General features: G+C 41.6%; 1 protein-coding gene across 1 annotated transcript in view; it reads left to right on the top strand.

Moving 5' to 3' along the window:
* The first annotated feature begins 5,250 nt into the window (after positions 1-5,250).
* The window catches only part of basp1 (brain abundant, membrane attached signal protein 1), a 38,664-nt gene continuing 23,964 nt past the window's right edge, over positions 5,251-19,950 (top strand). Inside the window, exon 1 of the mRNA XM_029453670.1 lies at positions 5,251-5,402. The gene's annotated coding sequence lies outside the window, so the exon portion shown is untranslated. The remainder of the gene's footprint in view (positions 5,403-19,950) is intronic.

Genomic DNA, 19,950 nt, shown 5'->3' with positions numbered 1-19,950 from the left:
TTAAGTTTTAGTTTAGTTTAAGTTTAAGTTTAGTTTAGTTAGTTTAGTTTAAGTTTAGTTTAAGTTTAAGTTTAGTTTAGTTTAAGTTAAGTTTAGTTAGTTAGTTTAGTTTAAGTTTAAGTTTAAGTAGTTTAAGTTTAGTAGTTTAGTTTAAGTTCCGTTTCGTTTCGTTTCCGTTTTCGTTTCGTTTCGTTTCGTTGTTTCCGTTTCGTTTCCGTTTCGTTTCGTTCCGTTTCGTTTCGTTTTCGTTTCGTTTCCGTTTTTTTTTAGTTTCCGTTTCGTTTTCGTTTAGTTTGTTCGGTCGGCAGAGTAGGGTTAGTTTAGTTCAGACTGCTAAGAAATGAACACATGTTATAAAGTTATTGATCATCAGCAGAAAACATTCCCTTTTGAGAGGTGAAATAAAAACATCTCTTCCAGCTCCAGCGGAGCATCACAGGAGACACTCGTTGTTTGATTCTCTGCCAGCATCTTCAAACTTCCAAACTTGCCCAAAACAGGATGAGGAAGACAAACATTTCCTGTGGTGTTTCAGCTCCGATGTGAGATAACGGGACCGGGACTCCTGCTAAGTGTGTCAGCGGTGAAGCCAACAATGACTCTGACTGGCATCATGCTGAGAGGAGGCAGAGAGAGCTGAGGACTCACAATGACATAACACACCTGGAGGGGAAGGAGAGGCTGGAGAGACAGGTGATATGTTGTGTCATTTAAACTGTTAAAATGAGCAGATTTCTATATTTCTAACAGAGACAACAGGATGTCTCATACAACGTTAAACCTGAACAATATGAACAATGAACAGTCGAGCCATAGAGTGAAGATCACATTTACAGAACTCTGTCCTCGTGCAGACGCGATGTTAAACTGGAAACATGGACTCTAATGGAACCTCAGATTGTAGATTGTTTACTGAAGACAACATTAAGTAAACAGATTGTCAGTGATAAACATCTGCAGCAAAAACATTTCCACTGCAAACCCTCCTCTCACCGCCAAAACTGCTCCATCAGTGTTGAGGTGGTGACAGGAGGACAACCTGTGTTAGTTAAACAATTATAGTATTATAGTATTATTATAAAACCCTTCATTGATGTTATTTCATCACGTTTGTATTGTTATAATGATGGAGAACAAACTGGACCTTATATTTCTTTGTGTTTTGTGGTTCAACCAGATGAAGAGCTTGTGAATGTGTCGCACTGACATTTGTTTGGCTTATTTGAAGCTGTTGCACTTAAAGGATTTCACCTGTTTGAAGCTGATGAACCCGGAACCCTAACCCATTGTTGTTTCATTTCTAAAAGATGTGACCTGCTCAGCTAAAACTACTTTAATGCCAAAATCAGATTTTTTAAATATATTTTTGTGTCTGGCAAAGTAGCCTGGTGACATATAATTACCTTTATAAGATTCAGACACATTAAACTGTTTCTCCTTTTCTTGACAACTGCTTCAAAATGGATGAACCTAACCCCCCCCTCCATCATTAACCTTTGGAGACCCCCCCAGTGCATCCTGGTAAACCTTCAAGCACCCCAAAGACTCCTGAATGTCTCCTCAAAGACGGATGGAGGGAGGAAGGGTAGATAATTACACACAGTCCAGCCTGTCTTCACCTCCCTGTGATTACTGAGGCTGCATGTTAATCACACTTGAAGCAGCAAACTCCTTTAGTCTGCGCGGGGCGTGACGAGCCCCCTTATTACTGTTCAGCTCTTATAAAGACATGAGGAGTTTTCTTTAAAGGTCCTTATGAAGGTTTATAGGGTATGTGTCTACTCTGCTGCAGCAGTGTGTCTGTGATGGTGTGTTGGTGTGAGCGTTGAGGAAGAGGAGCGAAGATCACTGGAATGAAGGTTTGATTTTTGTTGAAATGGAAATATAGATGGGTAGTTAAAAACAAAATGTAGTTGAGGTTGAAGACGGTCCGTGCACTTTCCTTTTACATTTGAATCCAACATTATTTGTTGTGGTGAATAAACGGCTTCAGCTCCAGCAGCAGACTCAGGTCAGCACGCAGGTCGTGACTCGTCCTCACACCACATCACCAGAACCAGAAGCTTCAAAGCTGCTTTTGAACTTGACTCTGATGGTTTTCACCTCAGGCCACACATTCACTTCAATGAAACAACTTATTCACTGTGTGGCAACGACAGACTTCAACTCAAAAATGATAATCAAAAGGTGGAGAAGTGCGTTCGTCTGGATGATCCATCTGCACAGGGAGCTGACACCATCTCATGCACGCTTAGTTATTATTATGGGTTGTTTACGACAGAGGAGCTGCTGAATATAAAGATACAAATCTCACAACATGATAATGAATAAAGCATTAATGATTTGTGCAAGGTTGGCAGAAAAAACTGCTTTTCATCTCAAATCAGGTAAAAGAAGTGAAGAGACGAGAAGAACTTCTGTTTTTATTATCTAAATGTTTTAATCCAGCACATTATCATTGAACTACCACATTATTACAAAACACAGATACAGATATAACTGGTGCCTTGTATGGAAACTGCACTTCCCATAATGCAACTTAACAGCGTCTCCTGTCAGCAGCCGAGTCTCCTGAAAATGTGTTGAGTTCATGTCGAGGGAAACGTGTTCTCTTTGACGTGTCACATGCACGTTTAATACACATCACACCAACACCAACACTTACTTTTGTTTTGCTTCTATTTCCAACGTTAATGTTTGAAACGGAGCTGAAAGAGAAACCTTTCCCTGGACACGTAACTGAAGTGTGAGGCTGCCCAACGATGACCCTGATGTCATCACTATGTTATTATAACTTAACAAAGCTCAGCCACAGAATGACATCTAATAATAAGACATTAAAAGAATTGAATGTGGTCCTTTAACATAAACTAGAATGAATTCCCCTGAAGTCTTTGTGGCGCGACAGCACCGTCAGTAAGACAAAGCACCAGAGGTCCGTGCAGCCGTGCTGCTGGGGAGACCCGGCTGTGAGTAAACACGGAGGGATGCAGGAGGTGTCGGGTCGACTTCATGAGCACTTCTCTGCTACGGGATCAGCACGGACACGCAGGATTTATCAGCAGCTCTGAGAAGAGGTCGGGTAAAGTCGGGTCAGTCAGGTCACAGCGTCTTCCAGAACAAACTGACCTCTCCCTAATCCCCACATACTTCCTGCTGGAGGGGGGGAGGGGGGGGGATCCCTCCGGAGCAGCTGAGATGTTGATAACAAATAGCTAAATCACTCTGACACTAACAATCCAGGGGGAAGCAAGTTGTTCTAGTGAAAGTGGTGTACGTGTAGGTCCTGAAGTAAAACTGTGACAGTCCTCACCGTGTTGAAGGGTCCCAGGCAGGATGCATAATGTCTGAGAAACATGATGCTGGTGATACATTCTTTAAGCGTGATCTAAACTGTTTTCTCTCCAGTGTTTACGACTTCCTTTAGAGCAGGGGAGTCAAACATGCGGCCCGGGGGCCAAAACCGGCCCGCGGGATGAGTTTACAAAGTGTAAAAATGATTTGTTTTGATCACAAAGTAAAATCCTGTTCCAGATACCTGTGACTAAATGTGTGTGTCTTTGTAGACGCACTGATCTGTACGTTGTAACACACATGTGTAAATTATAAACTGATAATATTGTTGAAATTGAAACTTTTCTTCTCAAGAAATCTCAGGTTGTAAAAAGATAGTTCATTACATTTAAACATCTTCAGAATGAACTTGTTTGCAGTAAAACGAAGGGAACATGTGGAGTTGTGGTTATTTACAGGTTGTCATGCTGTGATGTTACTGCTCCGGCCCACTTGAGATCACATGGTGCTGCATGTGGCCCCTGAACTGAAATGAGTTTGACCCCCCTGCTGTAGTGCCTTGAATTTGTTTTTCATTTCTGAAACAGGAGGGAGAAAAACGTTTAGTCTCACTACTCATTTCAGCCACACGAGGCCTCGTGTTCTCTGTAGGACTAAACACATTTGTGCTTTCTGCAGTTTTACTTTCCTTGGAATTTAATACTTTTTTAATTTAACTGGAAGAATTTTAGAAAATTATTCTGACAAAAACAAAAAAATCACCTGTATTTTCTAACTTGGCTCCAACAGTTCTGTGACATAAAGCAGGAAACAATGACTGTTTTGGTCTTTTGGAGAAATACAATTTATTTCCTGCGACACTTTAGTCTCATCCTGAAAGTCACATTTAAAAACAACAACGTTTGCTTCTGAAAAGCGGTCGAGACGATGTGTCTCCCAGAAGATAAGCAGAAGCTCGGAGCTGCACTGGACTGAAGGGAATGTGTAACCAATGACATAAAGCTCGAGGAGCTGACGTCATCTTCAGGTGAGCTCAGCTGTAAGCAAACACACTCACCTGACACTTCTTCATAGAAACAGATGAAACGTCTCAATTATATGCAAACACCGCCACCTAGTGTCTGGAACTAAGAACTACACAGAAACCACGGAAGCGACATTATTATATGGATGTCTTCAGAAGCTGCACACAACTCTTTCTGCATCACTGTCCTTTGTCTTTTGTAACATTTTATTGTGTTTTTACAATCGGACCAAGTCTTTAGTATTGTTAGTGCTAAAACAACACATTGATTTGTAGATGGACACAACTTTGATTTGACTATTGTAACAATAATTGCAGATCCTGAATAGTTACATTTACAAAATGCAGGACAACTATTTCGCTACTGATCCGACATTTAATTAAATCAACGATCTAAGTTCTTCTTCCACGTGGCATCAAGTGCATTCACGTGTGCATCAACAAGTTTACCCCAAACTAAAGGACAGAAGCAGTGTGTGTCTGCAGTGCATGACAGGGGGCGCACACAGACAACAGAAGAAGAAGTATTTCCGCTAAAACAAGCGCAGAGAAAACCGCCGACATTCCCATCCCGTGCGCAACACAACATCTGAGTGATTTACACAAATCCACCAGGAAGAAGAGATTTTACAGACAGACACATTCACGTCAAGTTGCCAAACAGCTACTGTGATCAATGTTAGAGGGGGTATTATTGGAATGTAGCAGGAATATTACATTGGCGATGAATTTGCCATAAAGTATTAAATATGTTGTAACAACTGAACATGGATCACCATGAAGTCAACAAACTCTCCTTGAAGCAACACAACGCTTCATTAGATTCTATAGAAAGACAGTCAAATGCATTTCTTCATGAGAAATATTGGAATTGTGCATATGTCTGCTCGTTTGCGTGCACAATCCACTCGCGTGCGTGTACGTAGGGATGCGCGTGCGCGCAGGCGGAGGATCGCCGAGCCGAGCCGTACCGTGCAGCAGGCACAAGCCGCTGGGCGCGCAGGAGAAGCCGCAAAAAATTACAGCAGCCGCTACTTGAAACTGCGAGGAGAGCAGAGGGAGCGTCGGAACTTCAGTGTGCACGGTAAGAGCCAACACGTCTCTCTATTCTCCTTCTTTTCTCCCCAAAACAGCGCTTTTCATGCTTTTGGCTGTTTTATTTTCATCCCTTTTGTCTTTTTTCATTTCTCCATTTGGGGAGCCGGGGCGCACGCTGCATGGATGCGTGGAGCATGAGACAAAAGAACCGGCAGATTCGACCGGAAAAAAAGATGAAAATAGAGTAAAAACGGAACTAAATTGGACATTTTTGATATTCCAGAAATAAATTCTTATTCTATCTCCTTTTTCCAGGCGAAAAATGTGCACGAGCTTAAAAAGGGGTGTGTACCGTCTGGAGGAACACGCGCTTCACCCTCAGACACATTTTCGTTTTTACACTTTTATTGAGGAAAACTGCGCTTCGACAGGAGCGTCTCCTCTCGCGCACCGCGCGCTCTTTATTATTTATTGATGGCCCTGAAATAATGTATTATTATATAATTTCCGCAGGCTGCTAGGCAACGCAAAGAGGAGTTTTTTCTTCATCATTTCCAGCCAGTAAACAGTTGAACATTGAGAAATAAGAAGAGCCCTCAGCTCGCCCCTCTTTGTCTGTGTGGAGGTGTGACACCGTTTGTCAGTATTCAATCAGCACGCTCACATATTACACACATTCAGCATCGCCAAGCAGAATATGTCATGATTTAGATGAATTATTGATTCATACTGGCGTTTGCACTGAGAAGGAGAAGGTGGAAGATGGAGGAGGAAGAGGAGGGGGAGAGGGGGATTTAGGGAGCGTGTGTGGGATGGGGAGGAGGAGGGAGGTGATGAAGAATTGGGGGTGCACCTGATTAACCCCCCTCACATACATTCAATTCATGTTTTCGATTCGCTTCTGTCACTGCTGCATCGATGTTGGATGTTATTTCTGCAGCGAGTCAAACTTTATTAGCCATCCTCCGTCCGTTAAATGCCTGGTCCTTTGTTTGCCGCGGCACGCATGCGCAGTGGGAGTAGGGTGTGGATGGGAGAGATGCCACCTTGCTTATCAATAGGATGGAGAGGAGGAGGAGGAGGATGGCGGGGGTTTTCATTCTTCGTCCATTGATTTATTGTGAAGTAAAATTAGATTATAGAAATAAAATGCTGTGTGTGTGTGTGTGTGTGTGTGTGTGTGTGTGTGTGTGTGTGTGTAGACGGTGGTTAGAGAGTGATGCTGTATCAGGACTAGACAGTTTTTTTTCCACAGAAATCTCGTTCAGTAGAGATGCTGTGCTTTTGTGCTGAAATAATTCATTGTTGATTTGATTAGTTGATGTGCAGAACATTTATAAACGATAATGCAGATAATTAATCAATTATATATCTTGAAGGCCATTATCAAGACATTCCCTAAATCCTGCTTCTAAAATGGGAGGAACTGCTGCTTCTCTTTATATCTTTAACCTTCATTTATTGTGATTTTGATGGAGATTTTTCACTATTTTCTGGTAATTGATAAATCAAAGAAATCCTTTCAGATGAATCGATTATAAAACGTTGCATTAGTTGCAGGTCAATATAAAGTAATCCTATAGCTGCTCCTACTGACCCGGAAGACTGCCAGATACTTTCTCCTGTTTCACGTCATATATATATGTATATATATATATATATATATATATATATATATATATATATATATATATATACATATATATATATATATATATATGTATATATATATATATATATATATATATATATATATATATATATATATATATATACATATATATATATATATATATATTATATATATATATATATATATGTATATATATATATATATATATATATATATATATATATATATATATATATATATATATATATATGTATATATATACCTATTGCTGCTGAAGCTTTAGTGGAATTGTTGTATTTAAAACTTGTATTTTCTTCCATAAATATCCATAATATCCATGCAGTATTTATGTAATACTCCATTAGGGACATGAATAGTTTCTGTGCTGCTCCACTGTGATGTATACGTACTGATTATATTCTGCTGAAGCAATTTTGAGGTGCTCATACTTCATTTTAATATTTCCAATTGATGCTGCAGGGTTTAAACTGAGCTCCCCGGGACCAGCTGATACATTCAAATGCTGTTTATGCATAACTGCATCTGAAATACTAATACAAGGCTGATATATACTGCAACACGTTGACACTTTAACGGGGCTATTTCGCATGTTGAGCCGCCTGCTACATAATGCTGATGCTCCATTAAGGCCTCATAGTACGTCTGTGCTGGTGCTGCACAGTGCTATCACTTATAAGACTTTAGACATCAGTCATTATAAAGTGCATGTTTTGAGCTTTCTGATTGGCTCATACACAGCCATGTGACCTAGCATTGATTCCACCTGTGAAAACATGGCATCAATAGAACAATAAATATATAATAAAACGTAATGCAACAATTCCCTGACAGCACACACACACACGTGTTCCAGCCTCATGACATGACATCACTGTTACATCAGCTCTGTGGCTTCAATGTGCGTTCAAAGCTGTACTTGTTGAGCGTTGAAGAGTTTGCAGCGATGATCTTCTCATGAGTGGTGATAAAAGATCACCATGGAAACGTGGGGACTGTAGTAATGTGTCCCGTCTGTCTGGCTGCTGAATGGCTCTCATAAATCCAGCCCTGAGTCCGTTCATTCATCCTGCTGGACGGAGACAAACAGCAACCTGATGAGGAGTTACGACGGTGACTCATCTATTCAGGGTGTGTGTGTGTGTGTGTGTGTGTGTGTGTGTGTGTGTGTGTGCGCGTGAAAGAGATGACTGTGTGTGTGTGTCTGTGAGTCAGAGAGTAGAGCAGAGACTTAGCTATGATACTTTTCTTTCTCTCGCTCTTAATCAAATTGTCCGATCTTTTGGAACTTTATTCCTCCGAGGTTGTCAATTTATGTTCTTCTGACATCTTCTGCGCTTTATAAGAACTCTGCGTCGACGCTGCTGAACACAACAGGAAGAAGGAACATTCATTATTATTCATTATGAACCAAAACTATTCTTACACTTCTCAAGGGGCCATCCGCCTCATGGGACCCAGGGTGAAGGTGGTTTCTGGCTCACACACACACACACACACACACACACACACACACACACACACACACACACACACACACACACACACACACACACACACACACATAGCTCATAGGGCTTTAGAGTCTAAGAGAGGTAGATAGTGTGTGTGCGTGTGTGTGTGTCTCTGTGTGTGTGTGTGTGTGTGAGAGAGGTATGATGCCATGTCACCTCTCGCCTCTCGGGGACCCTGCAGGTCAGAAGGTCCCCTCTTCGTCTTTCTTTTTTGTTCCTTGAAGCCCCCGGAACGGAAGACAATTTGCCATTGGTCCCAAAAAGACCTTTTCCCACAGACTTACATTCGGAATCAGTGGATAGTTTTTGTTTCTGTGTAAACCAACTTCCAAGTACATTTAAATATCTCTTTTTTAAATAATTAAGTCCTAAAAATTGCACAAATAGCTGAAACCACCGTAGCATCCGTATGGAAGCGTAAGATCACCTGAAGATCTGCGTCATTTTATACTCGGAAATCAAACTGTTTTGGCTTCATGTGCCCTGAGCAACTATCAGAGGAATGAAGATGGCCCCGCCTCCAACGCTGTATCCAGTCATCTTCATACAGAGCTTCCCTCCCTTCAGAGATGTCAAACACAAAAGCCAAATGCTCTTTGTCGAGGCTCCTGCGAGTCATGTGATCAACAGGATCACTTTCAGACGACGCAGCCTCTGTCTTAATGAAAGCATCAGCCTGCGTGTGAAGCAGACGCTCGTTAACTTACAGCGGACGAGATGAAGCGGGACAATGGAAGGCTGCAGCTCGCGTGCGTGTGTGTGTTTCTGTGTTCAGTGCAGAGCAAGGTGGGGAATGGCTGCAGCTGCAGGTTGAGTCACCGCCGCTGCCACTACTGTCACTACCGCGGCAAAGATAGTCGACAATTAAACACAATTGGGTCAGTTTTCTGTCCTATAACTCTCATTAAAAGAAACAAAAACATAATCTGCCAGTGAGGTGACATTATCTTCATTTTCTAGAAATGAGTTTCAGTATGAAATACGACAGAATAAGGGCGACTGTTTCTTTACAATCGAGAAGATATGTCTCTTTATTATAGAAAAGTCTTGAATCAAGTTACAATATATATATGTTAGATACAGCAGCTGAAATAATCTCTAGGATTCAGTAACAGACAGATGAGCTGATGATGTCGGGCGGTGCTGTAAGACTTTTGCTGGAGTGCAGGCAGCTGTGTGTCATGGTAAAGCACGGCGGGTGTTATGGTAGCAGGTTGTGTTTCACGCCGTAAGGAAGTTCAGAGCGAGGTGGCCAGATGCTGACTGCCTCGCAGCACGCAGTTTACATGCAGAGATACAAGCTTGTATGTTGGCTGGCGTGACTCGACATATGCTAAATGTTATTGTGTTAGTGTGTGCATGTCTTATGCATGTATTTCTCATACTTCTAATAATGCTTCACACTGATTTAAAACATCACAAGCCTTTTGTGTCTGACCAAAAATCTGACCAATTGTCAAAAATCTGGAGGTGTGTAGTCAGAGAGAAGTGATGTTACCGGACCTGTGCAGTCCGCTCGGGGCTCCAGGCTATATTAACCACTACACACATAACACACACACATCTGTGGATGTGTTTGAGAAGAATTAGGAATCCTATGCCACTGTTAGAACAACATCTATGCAGTTGTTTGCCAGTTAAAATGCAGATTGTGAGGTGATTATCACATGAATACGTACACAAATCATTGTTGATGCTGATCTGGCTCGGAGGCGTCCATTAGCGCCAAACATCCACAATGTACATATTCTACATTCATATTATAATCCACTCAACATGAGCTGACTGAACTACTTCTACTGCAATTCCCACAAGCTAAGAATGTTCTGGTGGTTGTGCAACATTTAACATTTAGTCATCTGCAAAGAGTCAAAGTCAACACACTTGGACTGTTGTGTTGGGTGGCATTAACGTACAGGTGTTTTTATTTTATGATTTACAGTAACTGCTGAGTGAAAAGCATTAATACTTTAGAGTTGTAGCACAGGAACAGCTGCTGTTTGTGTTGCATGAGGTTGGGAGAGAAGTGAGGAAGTGACTTTGTTAGAAAGTAGCCACTGTTACATGTTGTTTGACAGAGCAGCTCAGTATAAATAATAAGCTGTGTATTCTCTATGAAGAGTCCACGAGCTGCAGGGAAAGCAGAATAAGCTGTTGAGCACTTGAACACCATTCAGTGTCTGTCACCGCAGCAGGCTGGCCTGACAGGAACGAGGAAGTTGGATGATTTCATTTCATGTCAAAGGAAGCGTGACACTGTGTATTAAGTGCCTCACTAAAAGTTTATTTTGGTGCTGTTCATGCTGAAGTGGAGTCACAGAGGGTTTACAGGGAAAATGGAGGCGGTGTGACGATCATGAAGAATTTCCAAACAACATGGACGTCTGCTGCCTCACAACTTATATCTGACGTTATAATGAGCAGCACACAGACAGAGTGTGTCTCTGTGCTTTGTGTTTACTCAGGTTGGTTTAGTAACCTGGGGGAGAAGATTACAGTTACAGTTCCTTTATGTTTAGGTTCAAATCCAGGACAAATCAAGAAAATGGAGTTGATGCAAAAATCCAAAACTGCCCAAAATCATTTACAACATTTCTGTAGAACACCCTCAGAGATATTAAAGAAAGAGAGACAAGGGTATTACATTTATATAATGTCAAGGTACTTGAGAGGAAATGTTTTGTAAATCAACTGTTTGTTGGAACCTTACGTCTACCCCGTCTGTGGTCTCTGTTCCTTAACTTGTTTTCATGTTGTTCTGCCCCCTAGTGCCCCAAAAATAAACGTATGCAGAATCACATTCATACATATTATTACAGTTTATGTTTTTATGTACCAACAGAAAGCTGGGAATACATTTGTGGGTTCGACGCCCCTTTAACAAAAGCTGAAAGTGTACCTTTAATTAATTAAAGAAAGAAGCACAAACAGACATTTTCACTGTGACCTGCCGACAAGTCTCGCTTCAACAGAAGAGTTACAGTGATTCTACAAATGCTAAACTTGTGTCTTTGACCCAGAGTCAGTGTTTCTGCAGCAAAAGTGCATGAAAATGAAAGTGGCGGTCGGCCCCTCCTCGTGTCCTCGCCTGCTTCAGTCCCGCCGGAGGTTTGACTGCGGTGCAACTTGTCCTCGTCCTCGGCAGCTCTTTCACCATGAGCGCCATCTGTCACATCGCACGTCGTCTTCCAGGAAATTACAGCTCAAACTGAAAGCGACAACGTTATCTGATATGTACCCCGGCGGGGCGGGAATAAACTCAGCAATCTCAGCTTGCACTCTGCTGAATCCCAAATCCACTCACTCACTCAGTCGTCCTTGTGGATTTGAAAATCATTTGGCGAGGGGAGATAAAGGCACAGTCCGTTCATATTTCTTATCCGTGGAGGAGACAGATCCCATCCTTAAAGCAGAGCACACAGTGATAACAGTTTTATTGTTTGAAACCTGTTATTGCAAAGTAATTGCAATGAAAGAGGAACTGATTATGGAGAATTGTTAAGTTATTTTTCAGCTATATCAACAATTGTGCTTGCAGAACAGGAACATTTTGACAGAGATAACACTTGTGGTTTAGTTAATTAATAACTCTTGGGTTTGAAGGAAAGGGAGTTCTTTCTGACTGGCTTCAGGCTTATTTACCATCTGAATGTATACAGCGGGTGCAGAGCAGCAAATCCTGATGAATCCAAACAATATGTGGCCTTCCTGTTTCACAATGTCACAAGTCTTGACTTCAGTGGAGCCTTTTCTGATGTTGTCTACAAGAATCACTTATTAACTGCTGGAATTTCCTTCTGGAAACATGCCATATGGGTTATAGGTCAGCATGAACTTTCACAACGTTCCCAGTCGTATCTGCTGAACATGTTCCTTCATCAGTGAGGTGTGCAGCCGCCATCTTGTTTCAGCCCAGCAGTGCATCTGAGCACAGACCAGAAGATCTGGTGCATAGTTTCACTGATGAACACGGATAACATTTCTTTATCCAGCTGCCAAATTAAACACTTTGTCCTTTCAGTGGAAACCAGTTGTGAACACAACATTGACGCATCATCACCTTTTAAGTTAATGGTTAACTTAAGCAAGACAATCATTCATCTGGAGTGTGTCCCATAGCCACTCTCTTTTAACTCCATTTAGTGCACTCTCAGAACCCATCGGCGATCAGTCTGATGGACATAAGCCTCCGTAGATAACGAATATCTGAGCCACGACCACGTCTTCGTTCTGCCGGTCAATTCTTTCTTCACAAGTAGTTTACAAGCTAGTTTTAAGCTAAATCATCATCAGACGATAGCCTGTATTACGTTCCTGCCAATGCATTCCTTCTCGTTCGCTCTCCATACAGACTGTTAACCTGCATACAACCAAAGCCCGATCAAACCAGAACGCAGAAATCTCCTTTAGCTTTAGCTTCTAATTGTTCCACTATGTTCACCGGCTGCTGTTTGCTGCTGAGCTGGGAGCTTTTCCTCTGAATATAACTCTGTGAACCAGAAGAGTAAAGATGCAAAGAGCTGAAACTCAAAGTAAAGCTCCGTAAAGCCGATATTTTACACCAAATGTGCTGTATTTGGTTCAAATTGTAGGACACGGAGATGCATTTAAAGACAATGGTCAATAGAGCTGGAAAAACAAATAGCATTATTCCCTTCAGCCGTCACAATGAACATGTTTGAGCTGCGCAGCCTTCAGCATCCATCAGCATCCATCAGCATCCATCAGCATCCATCAGCATCCATCAGCATCCATCCTCCTCGACGTCTTTACTTTTCTCTGTAAATCTTTAAGGACTGCCGAGTCTCGAAAACGTTGCAGGCGCCGCTCTTTGCGTGAATCTTAAACAGTCCAGGCAACGTTTCAGAGAGTCTGAAAATAATGAGATTGAACAACAGAGTTTAGACTCGTAGGTGCTCGCCCTCCTCACGCTCGTGTTGCAGTCCCAGTTCTGTCAGCTGCCATCAACGACAGAGGAACTGACGACGAGAAGAAAATTACAAGAATATCTCTCGCCAGGTTTTTATTTTTCTCCCTCAAGTGCGAGACGTGATCAAGGGCTCGTCTGAAACACTCAACGATGTGTGTGTGTGCGTGTGCGTGTGCGTGTGCGTGTGCGTGTGTGTGTGCGTGTGTGTGTGTGGGCAACATTAGACTGTGAGGAGTAGTTTTCTACGTGCGTGGTCACAGTAAGGGGCTGATTCTACAACGCTGTACGTTAATCTTTTTGTTTTTACTCAATGTAGAAGTTTAATTAATTCTACTTTTAGTTATATTTAAAAGAGAAAAGATGTGTACGTTTTTTAAAATAATGTTTGAGATTAAAATGAATGCATCAATTATTGTTTTTAACTATGTTTTTTATATTATATAAATGTTTGAATTATTAATTACTACTATAATTAATAATTACTACGTTTATTCATTTATTAATTGATGAAATTATATAAAATATTTTTGATGTATTTGTCAATATGTCACTATCTCTGGGGCGGAATTAATACTGATTTAAGTAATAATATGTTTTATTATTAGTATATAGTATTTAGTATGCATTCTATCAAATATAATGAATTGTTAAATATTTCTGAATATCATTATTTTGAGATGAATAAGCATATTATAATTAGAAATTAAATAATTCATTTAATTATTTAATTTGAAATAATAACATTTATTTTAATTTAATCATATATGATGACATTTATTTTATTAAATAATAAATATAAAAAAAAAAAAATTATTTGATCCATTCTGAAACTATTTTCATCTTAAACTTAAACCCTTAACAAGCTTGCTGTTGTTTCTCATTTCTCATTCTGCTACTTGCTCAGCTTTGACACAGTCGACACCAGACAGACCAATTAGAGGCCGTCTAGACTCTGTGCCCCGTGTACTCAGCCGGTCCGGCCTGCCCGGTCTGCCAGCGTGGCGCTGGATGATGTGTGTCTTGGCTCTCACCCCCCTGTGGCTCTTTTTCGGGGTTAGCTGGAGTTTAAGGTCGACTTTTCCCCATCTCCTCGTCTGGTCTGCCAACCGGCAACGAGAGCTGCAGTGCTGCTCTCTCTCTCTCTCTCTCTCTCTCTCTCTCTCTCTCTCTCTCTCTCTCTCTCTCTCTGTCTCTCTCTCTCCCTCTCTCTCCCCCTCACTTTCTCACTGTTGTGGCTGGGGACAGCGGACGCCCGCCATGTCCAATCTCATTGGCTGCCGACGAGCTGGTGACAGGGGTCATTCAGATGCGACGCTGAGAGGGCCAGTTTAGCCGAGCCAGACAGACACAGACTGGAGTGTGTGTGTGTCTGAGTCTGCAGTAAATATGTTTGTAGTTGTGTTGTTACATCTCAGTCTGAAGCCACCTTTTACTGCTACGTCTGTGTATTAGAAGCCGAGTCCTCTCTCCGCTGCCATTTTGAGGTCACGACCACAGTTTCCTTTCTTACGTTTGAGCTCTGGAGGAAAGCATATATCTTTGCTGTAGTTTGAACATGTAGCTTTGACAGTATTGGACTGAGATTGTGGAAGAGGGAAGTGCAACATGCAGAGCGAGTGTTCTACGGAGGCAGCAGCAGTTTTCTTTTCTACAATCATCTCCTGTGAGTGAACTCACTCCCTCTTTTTGACGTCTCCCTTCATGTGTCAGATTTATGGAGAGATATTAAAGATGATCCCAGTAACGGTGCTTTATGTGTTCCTGTGCACTGGGATCTAGCTGGTAAAGCGGATCACAAACATCACAGTAAAAAGTCCCCAGAAAGCAGAGAGGAGTTATTACCTCCGTGTCAGGACTTAAAATATGACTCAAACAAACTCAAAGCGTCGACTCTTTAAATATGACTCTTATATTAAAAACAGGACTTTCACGCAGGAGACTGATATTCCTGTTTGAAGCCAGAAGTCAATGTGTTCCTGAAGCTAACCAACTGTGAAGATGGAAGTTTATTGTTTGCATGCTTAAAGCTATACAAAGCGGTACATGTTTGAGCATACGTTGCACAAGTAGACGAGTTGTTATTCACTGCGTTAGATGATCAATCTCAGGCGAGTCTCTGCAAAAGGAATTATATTCTGCACTTCTGCACTAAGTGGAAAGCATTGACTGAAAGGTAAAACGCTGATGATAACTAATGCTAAAACAACAGAAAGTCTTTTAAAACCCATTTCCCATCAGAGTTGCTCGTCTCAGAAATGTCACTTGGCTCCGATCCGTTGCGCTCACCACCAGAGATATCGATTGATGTTGGACTCTGTCTGGCTCCGGGTGGAAGCCGGGGGCCTCAGGGATCCGTGCAGACAGATGGAGAGGAGGATGGTGTGGGACACTGGGATGGCAGAGCTGCGAGCGGTGGGTTTAAAGCTGCAGTGCTATTGATTGACACAAGAGATAGATAACTCTGAAGCCGAGCTGAAAGCAAGACAAAGACAAAAGAAATGTTCTTCCCTGAAACAATCCCCGGGTGGTTTTGGTAGCCAAATGGATCCTTATGTGATATGTGCAGATTATATCTACCTCTATAGTATTTGCAGTATTCTCACTGGAGTTGGACAAAGCAGATAAGCAGTAATTAAAACGTAGCCCCACCCCATATCTTACCCCATCACAGAAGATAATCTACCTCTCAGTCTCAGGCTTTGGTCATTTCAAGGTTACAGTAATATTGGCAGGTTTGTAATCTCCTGCTTCGAATGTTATCAGCCTATTAAACAGGCGTGATCATCGTCAGAAGACCCAAAACACCCGAGACCCGCGTCCCGTGTGAATCCAACCGTGTGTTGTTGTCTTTGCGACACAATCTTTTCCTCAAACTAACCCAGAAGCAGGCCCAGTTCCTTTGTTTTTAAATTTCACTTTCACTTTTACAACGTCGAACAACAGACTGTATAATCGGTTTGCGGACTACGCTTTTGAAGCTTCAAGTTTGGCGTTTCGGCTGTCGCCATCTTGGTTTTTTGAAACCAGAAGTGGCACGAGAGGAGGGAGCTAAGTAGAACCGATGGTAGGTGCAATTTGGCCAATCTGACATATTATAATATTAGTAATAACCAGTAATAACGCCTATTAATAGGCTGATACATTCACAATGGATGAGGTGATTCGGTAACTTGAATCCAGAGTATTTAGGCGTTTAATAATAAAGTACACATGGGAAATGTGCGTTGTAGTTCCTCTGGTACATATCATGTAGCAACTCAATGCAGACAGCAGTCCAAAGAATGGAAAAGCAGAACAGAAGTCATAAAAGGGAAGGAGATGTTTTACTGTTGCATGTGCTGTGAGCTGTTCTGGTGTCAGATTAATGTAAATGTGATTACAGGCACAAACAGCAAACCAATCACCAATCACCTCAAACCTGCAGCGTCCAGAGCTGCACCTTGTGCACCGTGATAAAAGATTTGCATTTTTGGAATCCAAATCAGATTAGAGTTTACATTTTTATTGTTTAATTCTATATCAAATTCGGCAGAGAAACTGAAAATATAACCAATAGAAATATAAAAAGTCTTATATTAATGCTGATACGTGAGCTGACATTGTTGAAAACACAGAATGTTAACATGTAACCATAATGCTACTTAATAAGCATGCTAACATTAGGACACCTTTAACATATATATTACAGCACAGTGCAGCCAGCTGATGTTGGACAAATGCAATCTTATAATTATTGGTGTTCACAACACTTGTGTTTAATAGGTAATCCTTACATAGAATGACAAACACAGCACACACACTATCGATTAAACGCCACATGTCTGTGTCATGAGAATGTTCAACACATGACAGCTCGTGAAATTCTCACATTTAACAAAATGTGAAGAAACCAATGAATTTACATATTTAGTAAGATTGTAATAATAGTGACTCCTTCAGATCCTCTGACAGATCGTCAACTGAGGGTTAACAAGGTCTATCTGCACTTTGACAGGTTATTGGTCTGCTATTGGTTGTCAGCAGATAGACCTTTGTGATACTAACATGATGCTTGAACATGTGGAGATAGACCTTTGTAGATCTCACTGACTCAGCAAATATATACAGAATCTGCATAAATGAGTGATGCAGATAGACCCTGTTCACTTTAAAGACGTTTGAGACACAGACCTCACATGTGTCCAATGTGTCAGATAGACCTCGTTAACCCTCAGTTGACGAGATATCTACTTTTACTCTGTAATTCCTTAATGTGTGAACTGTTCTCATCCCGTCTGTAGCTCTGTCTGTGCCGACTCTGAGCACCTGTTCAGGTGTTCGATTGTTCTCTACGTGTGGTCCAAACCACACGGGAAGGGAAGGTATCCAAGAACAAAGCTGCCGTACATTATCGATATCATGTAGACACAGCTGAGAACACAAAGCCCTCATCGTAACACAGTCAACAACGCTACATAATACGAACATTATGTCCACAGGTAGTCAGGAGTTAAACAAGTGATCCAAGTATAAGGCTGGTGGTTCACAGTTTTTTCTCCCAGTGATAAACGTCAAAGAAACACCCATCTTGCCAGGCGGGTGAGCCTTCTCATTGAAATTCAGCAGCGCCTGCCAGGAAAGATGCAGAGACGAGATCACCAATCCTTTGAAAGGACGCAAGCCGAGTACTTGACAGCTCTTGAAATCTCCTGTCTTAACAGCGTGTATCTGAGGCTGGGCGGCGATGGCGGTGTGTGTTGGGAGGAAGGAGTATTGGCAGGAGCCTGTGATGGAGTGGAAGATAGAGCCGGCTGTCACAACAGTTTGGGAAGAGTCCCTTTGAAATGACAGAGAGGACTAATACATCCACCCTGCGCCATCTCCAACTCCACTCAGGGTCCATTTTGATTTGTGGTTTATGATCTGCACTTTATTGCAGCTTATCTTACATGTACAGTGAGCACTCCTGCTCAAAATGGCTGCTGTATGGACTGATCAGAGAGGACGACAGACGCTGCTGTAAGGCAACAGCTTTCCAGATGGTAAAAGAAACAAACACTTGAGACAAGAGGAACGCGTAACTAAACAAAAGGGACTTTCTCATTAGCATGTATCATCCGGCTCAGCTAAGGATGGAAATCAAATGTGAGATTAAAACGAACACGGTCCTTTGTATTCCTTCGAGGCGTCTCGCTGGATAATTAGAAAACACATTGTGTTCGGACAAACTGAGGAGAAAATGGACTTCACATTAAGGAATGTTTTATGGAGATGAATGAGTTTCGTCGTTGATATTCCACGTACACACTGCAGACACTAATTCACTTCCTCATGCCCTTGTAGCCGGTCTGTTGCAAGTGACATAATAACAAACCACTGCAGTTAGTTCGGAAGATGTTTTCTCTTTTCACTCCTGATTTATTATCGCTTGAATGTAATTGACCCAACAAGCTTTCTGACAATGTTATTGAACCAGACACTGTCTCTGTTTAAGCCTCTCGCCTAATATCCACGGGTATTTCTCTGCATGTGCATCTTGTGGGTGGAATGTATGACCACGGAGTTGGTTATGCAAAGATTAATAAAACAACATGCATGGTCAATACGCCTATAGCTTTATATCCAATAAAGTCCGGTGTATTTGCATTGAATGATGGTCTTTAGATAAGATGAGTCATCTGTTCGCGTTAGCTTTTTCACTCACTTTTGAATTAATAAGCGGTAATCATATACGAGAGCTTTCAGAAACATTTTCTCAGTTGTGTTTATGATTTTGATGTTGACGTGTAAACTCCCTCTTAACATGAATGTGGCACCACTATCCTGCTAACTTAAGAATTGTTCCTTCACTACTTAAAGAAGTAGAAGAAGCTGCAGTGGAGTAGTGGCTGAAGCAGGTAGCTTTGTGTAACTGTAGGTTAATAATGACAGAAAAGCAGATCCAACAGCTCCAAAGTCCAGTTAAACCAAACTAAACGTAGCAAAGCATCGTGTTAACGTTGACTACTGTAGCCACAGCTAACACTAGCTCGTACGAGCATTAGCTAGCTTGTTAGCCATGCAAGTGAAACTTTAGCTAAAGCCAACATTATATTCTAAACATCTGCGTAGCTGTACGGGTCCGTGTACCGTAAAACTTCGTCACCTGCTCATGTTTGCGATGATGTCCATTGAGACTGGACTGCACATATACTGTACATGCACAATATAATGGTTAGCTGACAACACAGGCTAGCTAACAATCTGCAAATATGAAGAAATAAAAATCAACCGGTAGCGTAACTTTAAAACAGCACAGATATGAATCCAAGTAGGATATAGGCCTATATACATCCTGTCTGTTGAGAACTGTTCAAACAATCATTCCTACTCGCTATTACGCAAGACTGACAAGCGCCAATATGGTTGCCAGAGGAGGCATTATGCAGCTGAAAGCCCTCAAACATTAACAAAGACAACACAGAACAGCTGATCCATGACACATACTGTGTTTCTGTAAGACAATACTGCTCATTGTGTG

Source organism: Cottoperca gobio, chromosome 17 (genome assembly GCF_900634415.1).
Source record: "Cottoperca gobio chromosome 17, fCotGob3.1, whole genome shotgun sequence".
Classification (NCBI taxonomy): domain Eukaryota; kingdom Metazoa; phylum Chordata; class Actinopteri; order Perciformes; family Bovichtidae; genus Cottoperca; species Cottoperca gobio.
This window is presented reverse-complemented; position numbering and strand designations above follow the sequence as displayed.